The sequence below is a fragment of the Pseudophryne corroboree genome, chromosome 3 (genome assembly GCF_028390025.1).
Source record: "Pseudophryne corroboree isolate aPseCor3 chromosome 3, aPseCor3.hap2, whole genome shotgun sequence".
NCBI lineage: Eukaryota > Metazoa > Chordata > Amphibia > Anura > Myobatrachidae > Pseudophryne > Pseudophryne corroboree.
In genome coordinates this window covers 474,087,578-474,101,503 of record NC_086446.1, presented here as the reverse complement: position 1 = coordinate 474,101,503, position 13,926 = coordinate 474,087,578, and the positions used below count along the sequence as shown (strand labels likewise).

At 47.4% G+C, this 13,926-nt stretch overlaps 1 protein-coding gene across 4 annotated transcripts in view; it reads left to right on the top strand.

The window, feature by feature from the left end:
- POLG2 (DNA polymerase gamma 2, accessory subunit) overlaps positions 1-13,926 on the top strand; it is a 59,219-nt gene that overhangs the window by 20,908 nt on the left and 24,385 nt on the right. The window lies entirely within an intron of this gene.

Sequence of the window (13,926 nt, the reverse complement as noted above, 5' to 3'; positions counted from 1 at the left end):
TGGACAAGTGGTCCGGTTTCCACCTGGGATAATCATGGTTTCAAGACCAGTATGTTGATCCTGTGGTAGCGGCGCAATAATCACTGAGGACAAGTGTCATGTTAGGATACTTGTCGCCCCACTAACGGTATAGAGTTAAGGGCCATTTATAACGGTTTTCTACAGACAAAAACCGGAGAAGAAAGGGAAGAAGCCAGAAAGATTTTCCGCTGGGCGACGAAAACATTTACGCGCTCTATCAGCAATGTTCGTTCCAAGAGTGGCCAACTGGGAAGCAGACTTCCTTGACGGACACATTCTCCGTTCAGGAGGGTTGAGTCTTCATCAAGCGTTTTTTCACAGAAGTGATGTCTTTGGAGAATTTCGCAAATAGACAAGATGGCGTCTCGCCTCGACAAGAAACTTCAGAAATTTTGTGACGGGTCGGGGTCCCCTCAAGCAATAGCGGTGGACACCCTAGTGACACCGTGGGTGTTTCGGTCGGTCTATGTGTTCCCTCCACTTCCACTCTTTCCAAAAATGTTAAAGATTATAAGAGAAACAAGAGTTCAGATGATCCTCCTTGTTCCAGACTGGTCAAGGAGGGCTGGTATCCGGATCTTCAGCAATTTACTCATAGGGGATCCCTGACCTTTTTCCTCTGCGAGAGGATCTGTTATGACAGGGGCCGTGTGTGTTCCAAAGCTTACTGCGATTTCCATTGACGACTTGGAGATTGAACGTCGGATCCCAGCCCGGAAGGGTATTTCCAGGGAGGTCTTCCCTACTCTCTTCAGTCAGAAAAGAAGTAACGTAAAAACATTACCACCATATTTGGGGGGAAATTTTGTGTCTTGGTGTGAATCCAAGAAGGTTCCTACGGAAGAATCCAGTTGGATCGTTTTCTCCCTTCTTTTCTTACAAGATCGTGTGGAGGCGATCTTTGGTTGGGCTCGATTTAAGGTTCAGATTTCAGCCTTATCGGGTTTCTTCCAAGAAACAATTGGCCTCCTTTCCAGAGTTTAATACTTTCGTAAAAGGAGTCTAACACATCCATCCTCCCTTTTGAAGATTTGGGTTGCCAGATTGGTTTAGATCAGGAAAACGGAGGATCTGTTATCCTATATGCTCCCAACAAGATTGGGGTTCCTGCTTCCAAGCAGACTATTGCACACTGGATCTGAATTACGATTAAGCTTGCTCGTTTTGCGGCTGGATTGCCGTTACCGAAATCGGTGAAGGCCCATTCTACCAAGACGGTGGGCTCATCCTGGGTGGCTAACCGAGGGGTTTCGGGTGTATAGCCTTGCAGAGCAGCTGCTTCGTCGGGTTCAAACAATTTTGCAAATATTCTACAAGTTTGATACCCTGGCTGTTGAGGCCCTCTTGTTTGGTCAATCGGTGCTGCAGAGTCATCCGCACTCTCCCGCCCGTTCTAGAGCTTTGGTGTAGACCCCTTTTGGAGTCCCCAGCATCCTTTAGGACGTATGAGAAAATAGGATTTTAATACCTACCGGTAAATCCTTTTCTCTTAGTCCGTAGAGGATGCTGGGCGCCCGTCCCGTATTGTATCTGCAGTTATTGGTTATGGTTACACATGTTGTGTTTCCTTTCAGTCAGTCTGTTGCTGACGTTATTCATGCCATGGCATGCGGTATGCTATTATTGGTCGTGTTTACACACAGGTTGTGTTACATTTTCGGTCAGCATATTGCTGTATATTTTTCATGCCGTTGGCTGGTGTTCTATTGAATGCCACGTTCTGCTGGTATGACGCTCACCGTGTTTTAAACAATAAATTCTTTCCTCGAAATGTCCGTCTCCCTGGGCACAGTTCTATAGCTGAGGTCTGGAGGAGGGCCATAGAGGGAGGAGCCAGTTCACACCCATTCAAAGTCTTGTAGTGTGCCCATGTCTCCTGTGGATCCCGTCTATACCCCATGGTCCTTTTGGAGTCCCCAGCATCCTCTACGGACTAAGAGAAAAGGATTTACCGGTAGGTATTAAAATCCTATTTTTATCCAGCGCCCCTAAGCAAAACTAGTATGAAACCGATGCATATGTCCCATATAAAACCCCTGATTGTTCTATGATCCCCTAAGCATACACACTTATCCTTTTCCATATGCGTCCACCTACATCTATACCCTACTATACATGTCACATCATGCGGAATGTCGATGGTTTGCTATGGAATGACAGCTGTTTTATTCACCGCCCCTAAGCAAAATTAGAATGAAAGCAATGCATATGTCCCATATAAAACCCCCGATATTTTTATGATCCCCTAAGCGCACACACTAATCCTTTTCCATATGCGTCCACCTACATCTATACCCTACTATACATGTCACATCATGCGGAATGACGGCGGTTTGCTATGGAATGACAGCTATTTTATCCAGCGCCCCTAAGCAAAACTAGCATGAAACCAATGCATATGTCCATATAAAACCCCTGATTGTTCTATGATCCCCTAAGCGTACACACTAATTCTTTTCCATAGTCGTCCACCTACATCTATACCCTACTATACATGTCACATCATGCGGAATGACGGCGGTTTGCTATGGAATGACAGCTGTTTTATCCAGCGCCCCTAAGCAAAACTAGCATGAAACCAATGCATATGTCCATATAAAACCCCCGATTGTTCTATGATCCCCTAAGCGCACACAATAATCCTTTTCCATATGTGTCCGCCTACATCTATACCCTACTATACATGTCACATCATGCGGAATGACGGCGATTTGCTATGTAATGACAGCTGTTTTATTCACCACCCCTAAGCAAAATTAGAATGAAAGCAGTGCATATGTCCCATATAAAACCTCCGATATTTTTATGATCTCCTAAGCGCACACACTAATCCTTTTCCATATGCGTCTGCCTACATGTGTACCCTACTATACATGTCACATAATAAGAAATGATGGCAGTTTGCTATGGAATGACAGCTGTTTTATTCGCCACCTCTAAGCAAAATTAGCATTAAAGTAGAGATGAACGGGTTCGGTTCTCAGAGAACCGAACCCTACCGGACTTTGCCTTCCCAGTCCGGATCCGAGCCCGGCTCGGGTTTTCCTGCCTGACTCGGAAACCTGAACGCAGCAAAACGTCATCATCACGCTCTCGGATTCTTGTGGAATTTGGATTCCATATAAGGAGCTGCGCGTCACGGCCATTTTCACTCCAGTTTCGGAGAGTGTATAGAGAGGACGTGTCCTCAGTGTCTGTGTGTTGGGGTGGGAAAGTGGGGTGGCAAGTGTTGTCCAGTCCAGTGTAGTCACTGTATATCAGTGTATTGTGCTGCATCAGTCCAGGCAGTCACAGTGTTGGTGTTCTCTGCTGCCATATATCCAGTGTAGCTGTATAAGTGGTGCTGTGTTGTGCAGACCAGTCCAGTGTAGTCAGTGTATTGTGCTGCATCAGTCCAGCCATTCACAGTGTTGGTGTTCTCTGCTGCCATATATCCAGTGTAGCTGTATAAAGTGGTGCTGTGTTGTGCAGACCAGTGGCAGTGTTCTGTGTCATCAGTAATTCCAGTGACGATATACACTGCTGCTATATGTCCACTGCTGCAGTATAATAATTATAACAACAACAACGTGTTGTGCTGCATCAGACCAGTGGTAGTGTCCTGTGTCATCAGTAATTCCAGTGACGATATATGCTGCTGCTATATGTCCACTGCTGCAGTATAATAATTATAACAACGTGTTTTGCTGCATCAGACCAGTGGTAGTGTCCTGTGTCATCCGTAATTCCAGTCATTCCACTTCCTCCTAGTGCTGAAGCTGCTGCCACTAGCCATGACATAGACGATGAAATGCCATCAACGTCGTCTGCCAAGGCCGATGCCCAATGTGATGATAGAGGGCGTGTAAAATCCAAAAAGCCAAAGTTCAGTAAAAAGAACAAAAAAAATACATTTAAATCATCTGAGGAGAAACGTAAACTTGCCAACAAGCCATTTACGACACGGAGTGGCAAGGAACGGCTGAGGCCCTGGCCTATGTTCATGGCTAGTGGTTCAGCTACACATGATGATGGAAGCCCTCATCCTCCCGCTAGAAAAATTAAGAGTTAAGCTGGAAAGAGCACAGAAAAGAACTGTGCGCTCTGAGATGGTATCACAAATCCCCAAGGAGAGTTCAAGTGTGTCAGCGGTTGCGATGCCAGACATTCCCTACACAGGACGGGAAGAGGTGGCTCCTTCCACCATTTGCATGCCCCCTGCAAGTGCTGGAAGGAGCACCCACAGTCCAGTTCCTGATATTCAAATTGAAGATGTCACTGTTGAAGTACACCAGGATGAGGATATGGATGTTGCTGGCGCTGAGGAGGAAGTTGACGATGAGGATTCTGATGGTGATGTGGTTTGTTTAAGTCAGGCACCGGGGAAGACACCTGTTGTCCTTGGGACGAAGAAGCCCATTGTGATTACTGGGCAAACTACCAAAAAAGCCACCTCTTCAGTGTGAAATTATTTCTTCACAAATCCGGACAACAGGTGTCAAGCCATCTGTTGCCTCTGTCAATCTGTAATAAGTAGGGATAAGGAGGTTAACCACCTAGGAACATCGGGGCAGATGTATTAATCTGGAGAAGGCATAAGGAAGTGATAAACCAGTGATATGTGCAAGGTGATAAAGGCACCAGCCAATCAGCTCCAATATGTAAATTAACAGTTAGGATCTGATTGGCTGGTGCATGTATCACCTTGCACAAATCACTGATTTATCACTTCCTTATGCCTTCTCCAGGTTAATACATCTGCCCCATCCTCCCTTATATGTCCCCTGCTTCGCATTCATCAGATGTCAGTGTCAAGTTGTGAAACTTTGGGTAAGAGCATAAGCAGTCCACTGACACCTAAATCCCTTCTTCCTCCTGTACCCAAGCTCCTGCAAGCCAAACCACCAACTCCCTCAACGTCAACTTCCTCCTCAGACAGGAACGTCCGTAGTCCTGCAGGCCATGTCACTGTCAAGACTGAGGAGTCCTCTCCTAACCGGGATTCCTCCGTAGGATCCTTGAGTGTTGCGCCTGCTGTTGCTGCTGCTGCTGTTGTTGCTGCTGGGAGTCGATCGTCATCCCAGAGGGGAAGTCCGAAGACCATTTGTACTACTTCCAGTAAGCAATTGACTGTCCAACAGTCCTTTGTGAGGAAGATGAAATATGACCGCAGTTATCCTTTTGCAAAGCGGATAACTGAGGCCTTGACTGCTATGTCGGTGTTAGAGGTGCATCCGGTATCCACCATTAGTTCAGTGTCATTTAGAGATTTGATGGAGATAGTGTGTCCCCGGTATCAAATCCCATCTAGGTTCCACTTCTCTATGCAGGCGATACTGAGAATGTACACAGACGTCAGAAAAAGAGTCACCAGTGTCCTACAAAATGCGGTTGTATCCAGTGTCCACTTAACCGTGGACATGTGGACAAGTGGAACAGGGCAGACTAAGGACTATATGACTGTAACAGCCCACTGGGTAGATGTATGGCCTCCCGCAGCGGCATCAGTAGCAGCATCTTGCAAATGCCAACTCGTTCCTAGTCAGGCTACGCTATGTATCACCGCTTTCCATAAGAGGCACACAGCTGACAACCTCTTACGGAAACTGAGGAACATCATCGCAGAATGGCTTACCCCAATTGGACTCTCCTGGGGATTTGTGATATCGGACAACGCCACCAATATTGTGCGTGCATTACATCTGGGCAAATTCCAGCATGTGCCATGTTTTGCACATACAATTAATTTGGTGGTACAGAATTTTTTGAAAAATGAGAGGGGTGTGCAGGAGATGCTGTCGGTGGCCCCAAAAATTGCGGGCCACTTTCGGCATTCTGCCACTGCGTGCCGAAGACTGGAGCACCAGCAAACACTTGTGAACCTGCCCCGCCATCAACTAAAGCAAGAGATGGTAACGAGGTGGAATTCAAGACTCTATATGCTTCAGAGGATGGAGGAGCAGCAAAAGGCCATTCAAGCCTATACATCCACCTACGATATAGGCAAATGAGGGGGAATGCACTTGACTCAAGCACAGTGGAGAATGATTTCCGTCTTGTGCAAGGTTCTCTAACCCTTCGAACTTGCCACACGTGAAGTCAGGTCATTCCCCTCATCAGGCTTTTGCAGAAGCAGCTGGAGAAATTGAAGGAGGAGCTAATACGGAGCGATTCCGCAAAGTATGTGGGACTTGTGGATGGAGCCCTTCATTCGCTTTGCCAGGATTCAAGGGTGGTCAATCTCTTGAAATCAGAGCACTACATTTTGGCCACCGTGCTCTTATTTTAGAGGCATTTAATAATTGACTGACTCAACAATATCAGCCTTTATTGACTGTGGGTGGCCGTGCCGATCTCTGTTGTATATACAGAGAGTATGTCCCCAATTTTTATATGGCTCGAACACACAAGATTTTCATGCACCTCTGATAGTGGCAAATACAACTAACTACCTTTTTCAACCACGATCAGATTATCCATTAGGCCACACAGGCTCCTGGCCAGGGCCCACTGGGTATGTAGGGGACTGATTAATGTACCCAGTTGTCATGTCTGTTTTGTTTACATACAGACCCCAATACATAATTTCTCATACGTCCTAGAAGATGCTGGGGATGCTTCAAGAACAATGGGGTATAGATGGGATCCGCAGGAGACATAGGCACACTTTAAGACTTTGATTGGGTGTGAACTGGCTCCTCCCTCTATGCCCCTCCTCCAGACTCCAGTTTAGAGTCTGTGCCCAGAGAGACTGGTCACACACAGGGGAGCTCTACTGAGTTTCTCTGAAAAGACTTTATGTTAGGTTTATTATTTTCAGGGAGACCTGCTGGCTACAGGCTCCCTGCTTCGTGGGAGTGAGGGAAGAGAAGCAGACCTACTTCTTAAGAGTTCAAGGGCTCTGCTTCTTAGGCTACTGGACACCATTAGCTCCAGAGGGTTCGATCACTTGGTACGCCTAGCTGCTTGTTCCCGGAGCCGCGCCGTCACCCACCTCACAGAGCCGGAAGAAAGAAGCCGGGTGAGTATAAAGAAGAAAAGAAGACTTCAATGACGGCAGAAGACTTCAGTGTTGAGGTACCGCGCAGCGCGCCATGCTCCCACACACACAGCGGCACTGGCAGGGTGCAGGGCGCAGGGGGGGCGCCTTGGGCAGCATGGACACTGAAGCTTCTAAAACTGGTATTGTAAGTGCCTAGGCACTAAAATATAGACCCCCGCCAGTATAAAGATGTGAATTTGAGCGAGACTGAAGCGCGCCGGTGAGGGGGCGTGGCTTAGCCCTCACAGCACTTCCAGCGCCATTTTCTCCTCACAGAGACGCTGGTCCTTGCAAAACACTGCTGCATGGATCAGAGTGGAAAACAGTGGTTTGGTGTGATATAAAGTGAAATAAAAACACTATATCATGGGCGCTGGGGAAAATGAGCTGATAAACACCTTCTGTGTTTCCATGACTGAATGTACTGGGGTCTATCCCTTATAGCCAGTGAAATGTCGGTGGGTGTTTGGTACACGTGTGTCGGCATATTTGAGGCTGAGGGCTCTGCCACAAAGGGAAGGACTGTGTCGGTGCTGTCGACCCCTAATGGTACTTAGTACATGTAAATATGTCAACATGTCAGTAGAGGTATATTTTTCCCAAGAGAAAACTATATGGAAGACAGACGTGGGGGGTGTCCCTGTCGGCACCAACAATATCTGACTGGGTGGATATGGACATGATAATATGATGCATATCAGATAGATCTATACCTATATGTAATATGTATGTATAGTATGATTTATATAGGTCTGTGGCACGATCACAGACGTGATAATTTTATGGAGGGAGTCATATTCATAGAATAGATTTCTCTCAGACCCTTCAGGGTCGCAAAAATGTTATTTTGCCGAGTTACTACTCCCTGAGACCGACTCGAAAATCTTTCTTAGGCCGACCATAATGTTTCCTGATCAGATCCTCAAAAATTGGCATTCAGTACCTGCAGGGCCGGTGCAAGGCTTCTCAACATCCTAGGCAAAATTTCAGCCTGCTACCCCCCCCCCTCCCCAAACCACACACCGAGTCTTAATACATACAAGAAATGTGGTAAAACCCAGAAAGCAGGTTTTTTTATCGCATTTTAATGTTAATACATCCCATCCAGCTGACTCTTAGTGGGAAGTTCAAGACAGATTGCTGCTGTAATGCTGTAGGCGTTCTACCCAGGGTGCACGAGAACTGCTAGACCAGGGCTGGATTAAGCCTTCAGGCAGCCTATATACAGTATATCTATACAGTGGTCGAAGTGCAAATTTTGAAGTGGGTGTATGGAAAAGTAAAGGTTGGAATTATGCGCCTCCCAAAAGGGGGCGTGTCCTTCAGTGTAGTACCCCTTATACTAACTAGTACTGGTGCTCCTTTCACATTATACCACACAGTATGAGCCAAAATTCACATTATAGCACACGGTATGAGCTGAAATTCAAATTATAGCACACAGTATGAGCCGAAATTCACATTATAGCACACAGTATGAGCCGAAATTCACATTATAGCACACGGTATGATCCGAAAGTCACATTATAGCACACGGTATGAGCCGAAATTCACATTATAGCACACAGTATGAGCCGAAATTCACATTGTAGCACACTGAATGAGCCGAAATTCACATTATAGCACACAGTATGAGCCGAAATTCACATTATACCACACGGAATGAGCCGAAATTCACATTATAGTACACGGAATGAGCCAAAATTGACATTATAGCACAAGGTATGAGCCGAAACATGGGGGACAGGGTGTCACATGCAGGGGGTGTACAGAGCACCATACATGGGCAGGAGGGTCATCACACAGGGCAACAGGGGTAGGGGAGCACTGGGTGACATACACACAAAGGCAGTGGGGGGGGGGGCAGGGGGGCACAAGGTGTCACGCACACAGAGGGAGGGTCCACACACATGGGGAATGGGGGGGGGGGCAGGAGGGCTCAGGGCTCTCCAGCAGTCACTCACCGCCGCCATGTCCAGTCAACCTTAGCTTGAGCTGCGGGCTGTCACTGTCAACAAGGGAGTCCCGCAGCGCGGACCCAGGCAGAGCCCGAAGAGGAGGCCGGCAGCAGGAGGATTCAAGCGCCAGCGTCTATGCAGCCCCATGGTGACGTGGCCGCCCGGTTGAATAATTGGAGGAATCTTGGCACTGTCCATGGGCGTCTGCTGGAGGAGGGAAGGGGGAGTGTGTGTCCGCCGTAACTGCCGGGGAGTAGTGTGGTTCAGCGCTCCGGCACCGACCGCCGTGACTGGGAGCAGCGGTGGGGGGAACATGAGCACGCTCAGCCATTTAAAAAAAACAAAAAACCTCTGGGTCTGTGGAGAAGTGCCGGTATGCCATGCCGCCGCACACCAGCCCACTTCAACCACTATTCATATATATATATATATATATATATATATATATATATATACACACACACACACGCACACTATGTAATTTAAGACTAATGCTGCTTCTCATCTGTATGGGGGGAATTCAAGTGTTTTATGTGCTGGCAGTGACTATATGGTGCCCGATCGAGTAGTTCAAGTGTTGCTCCGTTTTGGTGCACACAGTCACCAGCACTGACATTACTGTTACGATGTTCCGTCATTTTCACGGGCCGGTAACTAGTTTATTATATATATATATATATACACACACATACACACACACACACACACACACACACACACACACACACACACACACACACACGTGTCATTCCTTTCCCCCTTCCAACAACCCATCACCTCTACCTTTTATATATTTAAATATACACCCTTACCCCCGCCCTTTACTATATAGATTTAATAGTACAATCGCACGGGGCGGGGTGAGTTTGTGGCAGTTTCTTCACATGGTGCAGGGCGGGAGTATGACGGGCATTACCACAGCGAGGAGCGGAAGAACTGTAACAATATCCGGCAGAACGCTGCTTCCTCTTTGTGCCTGGAGTATTAGAGCCGCTGTCGATGGGTTACACTGACACTGCCCGTGCTAAAGGGATGACGCGGCCGCCCAACTGTTATCAGCCGGCCGCACGGACAGTGTCAATGTAACCCATCGGCAGCGGCTCTAATACTCTATTCACATAGCGTAAGCAGTGTGCTGTCGGATATTGTTACAGTTGCTATAGCAACTGTCTTCCGCTCCTCACCGCGCTAACGCCTGTAAGGAAGAGGACGGAGAAGCGTTCATCGGCAGCGTGAGCTGCCGCCCTCAAGTGCTCAAGTGGCCGGCGCCCATAGGCAGCTGCCTAAAGCTGCCTAGTGGTGGCGCCGGCCCTGAGTACCTGTTTAGTACAAGAGTCATTATTACTCTGTACTGGGATGCTCTCCTGCATACGGGGAGGGCAAGTGGTTGGCTCCTGAACTTGCCAGAATTACGATTGATCCCAACGACGCGGTTGTCGGAGTTGGGAAGAATCTTAGATACAAAACTGTTGAGAGTTTGTTTCTTTCAATGGAAAGAGCTCTGAAGATCCAGAGTCGGGTCAGATCTACAACAGTGTCAATCCATCAATACGTTCCATTGATGAAAAAGAGGGTTGCGGCCTACGAGGCCATTCAGTGAGCAGGTTAACTGCCAGAGTGTTTTGTAGCGGGACCAATTGGACATGTGGTCCGGGTCTCACCTGCACATGCACCGGAAGATAATCTTATCTTCCAAGGCCAGAATTCCTCTCCCGTGGTGGCTGCTCAGTTCTCACCTCCTAGAGGGACGAAGGTTCACGATCCAGGATGGGATCCTGGTGTCCGTGGATGCAAGTATCCAGGGCTGGGGAGCAGTCATTCAGGGGGAAACGAATTTCCAGGGAAAATGGTCAAGCCAGGAAGCTTGTCTGCACATAAACTCTCTGGAACATCTTGTTCGTGGTCTGCCCGTCTTAATTCAGTCTGACAACATACAGCAGTGGCCAGGGCGGATCGGAGAGCAGAGCGGGGATGGCAGAAGCCACAAAAGTTTTCCTCTGGGCGGAAAGGCATGTAAACGCGCTGTCAGCGATCTTCATTTCGGGTGTAGACAACTGGGAAACAGGCTTCCTCAGCAGACACGATCTCCATTCAGGAGAGTGGGGTCTTCATCAAGAGGTCTTTGCAGAAATGTAAAGTCGTTGGGGAATTCCTCAAATAGACATGTTGACGTTTCGCCTCAACAAGAAACTTCAAAGATATTGTTCCAGGTCGAGGGACCCTCAAGTAATAGAGGTGGACGCCCTGGTGACACCGTGGGTGTTTCAGTCGGTTTAGGTGTTCCCTCCACTTCCGCTCATTCCAAGGTGATAAAGATCATAAGAGGAACAAGGGTTAAGGCGATACTCATTGTTCCAGACTGGCCAAGGAGGGCCTGGTATCCAGATCTTCAGGAGTTGCTCATAGAAGATCCCTGGCCTCTTCCTCTTCGAGAGGTTCTGTTACAACAGGGGCCGTGCGTGTATCAAGACTTACTGCGGCTACGTTTGACGGCATGGCTGTTGAGCGCCGTATCCTAGCCAGGAAGGGTATTCCCAAGGAGGTCATCCCCACCCTTATTCAGGCCAGAAAGGGAGTAACGTTGAAACATTACCACCGTATTTGGAGAAAATATGTGTCTTGGTGTGAATCCAAGAAAGCTCCTACGGAAGAGTTTCACTTAGGGCGTTTCCTCAATTTTTTTGCAGGATGGTGTGGAGGCGAGCCTCCGATTGGAATCAATCAAGGTCCAGATTTCGGCCTTGTCAGTGTTCTTCCAAAAACAATTGGCTTCTCTTCCAGAGGTTCAGACCTTCGTGAAAGGGGTTCTGCACATCCAGCCTCCATTCGTGCCTCCAGTGGCACCATGGGACATTGACGTAGTATTGCAGTTCCTTCAATCGGATTGGTTTGAGCCTCTACAAAAGATAGAGTTGAAGTTTCTCACTTGGAAAGTGGTGATGCTTTTGGCTTTGGCATCCGCAAGGCGGGTGTCTGAGTTGGGGGCCTTGTCTCACAAGAGCCCTTACCTGATCTTCCATGAAGATAGGGAAGAGTTGAGGACAACATTTTCTTCCGAAGGTGGTTTCATCTTTCCACATAAACCAATCTATTGTAGTGCCAGTAGTTACTGACACATTCACTGATTCAAAATCTCTAGATGTGGTTAGAGCTTTGAAAATCTATGTTGCTAGAACGGCTCGTATACAGAAAACAGAGGCTCTGTTTGTCCTGTATGCTCACAACAAGATTGGCTGTCCTGCTTCCAAGCAGACTATTGCACGTTGGATCAGAAATATGATTCAGCAGCTCATACGACGGCTGGATTGCCGTTACCGACGTCGGTAAAGGCCCACTCCACTAGGAAGATGGGCTCATCCTGGGCGGCTGCCCGGGGGGTCTCGGCATTACAACTTTGCCGAGCAGCTACTTGGTCAGGGTCAAACACATTTGCTAAGTTCTACAAGTTTGACACCTTGGCCGATGAGGACCTAAAGTTTGGTCAATCGGTTCTGCAGGGTCATCCGCACTCTCCCGCCCGTACTGGAGCTTTGGTATAGACCCCATGGTCTTGATGTCGTCCCCAGCATCCTCTAGGACGTATGAGAAAATAGGATTTTGATACCTACCGGTAAATCCTTTTCTCCTAGTCTGTATAGGATGCTGGGCGCCCGTCCCAGTGCGTACTTTACCTGCAGTATAGTTATTAGAGTTACACAAGTTGTGTTATCTTAGTTTTCAGCATGTTGCTGCGATTGGTTCATGCCTGTTGGCGTGTGTTATGTTGAATGCCATGTGTGCGGCATGGTTGAGGGTGTGAGTTGGTAGATATCTTACCACTAGTTAAGTATTTCTTTCCTCGAAATGTCAGTCTCCCTGGGCACAGTTCCTACAACTGAGGTCTGGAGGAGGGGCATAGAGGGAGGAGCCAGTTCACACCCAATGAAAAGTCTTTAGAGTGCCCATGTCTCCTGTGGATCCCGTCTATACCCCATGGTCTTGATGTCGTCCCCAGCATCCCCTATGGACTAGGAGAAAAGGATTTACCGGTAGGTATCAAAATCCTATTATTTTGCTTAAAGCCCCAGGGGGCAGTCAGGAACTGTTATTGAACCATATGAAGATCATGGGGACAGTACACATGAGCTGACTGAGTGACATGGGCCTGTGTGTACGAGCCATGACAAATGCTTTTCTTTGTTTATTATTTAGACACGTTATAAAAACGTATAAGGTGAGAAGGAAATGTCTGCTCTAGCATACCATACTGCTAACACGGCAGTTTATTTTCCATCCACTGATACGTCAGTAGATCCTAGCGTTATCTTCTGACATTACCGCTATGCTCTCATTAAAGAAGCACAAAGTAAGGTGACTAGACTCACCAATGGCGGTGCTGGTCAATGTACTCAGCTGCTGTGAGCATGTCACTTTACCTGGCTCAGGCCCCATCACTAGTGATGGCACTTGAGGAATGAAGCTACTGTGGGAGCTTGGGGAAGAGCTATTGCTGTATATAAGATTCTGTTCACTGCCCTGGTGGCCCTTTTTATGTTTCCTACATTGGGGTTCCACTCTATTGGGGTATATGCACTCTGTGGGACCACTTTATCAGATATTCCTGGCTTATAGCAAGTTCCAAGCATTTATGAGCTAAAAAGCTCTGGCAGATGTAATAGCATATTTTATAATTATGGTAATTGTCAAAACATGTTCTATTATAAGTAGTTGGAGAAAGGATGAGACACTATTGTGAACCATCTGTTTCAAGGTGATAGGGACCGAGCTAGTAAAATAAGATAAAATAGTTCAAGAAGATCGTTCTGTGGAACCTTTCAGATAGCCACGAAGTTCTTATGTTATTGGTTGCTACAGGGTTTCGCACATTCTTGCTCTTTCTCCATATTTATGAAATTACCCCATAACAGAATATTTTTACCCTGTTAG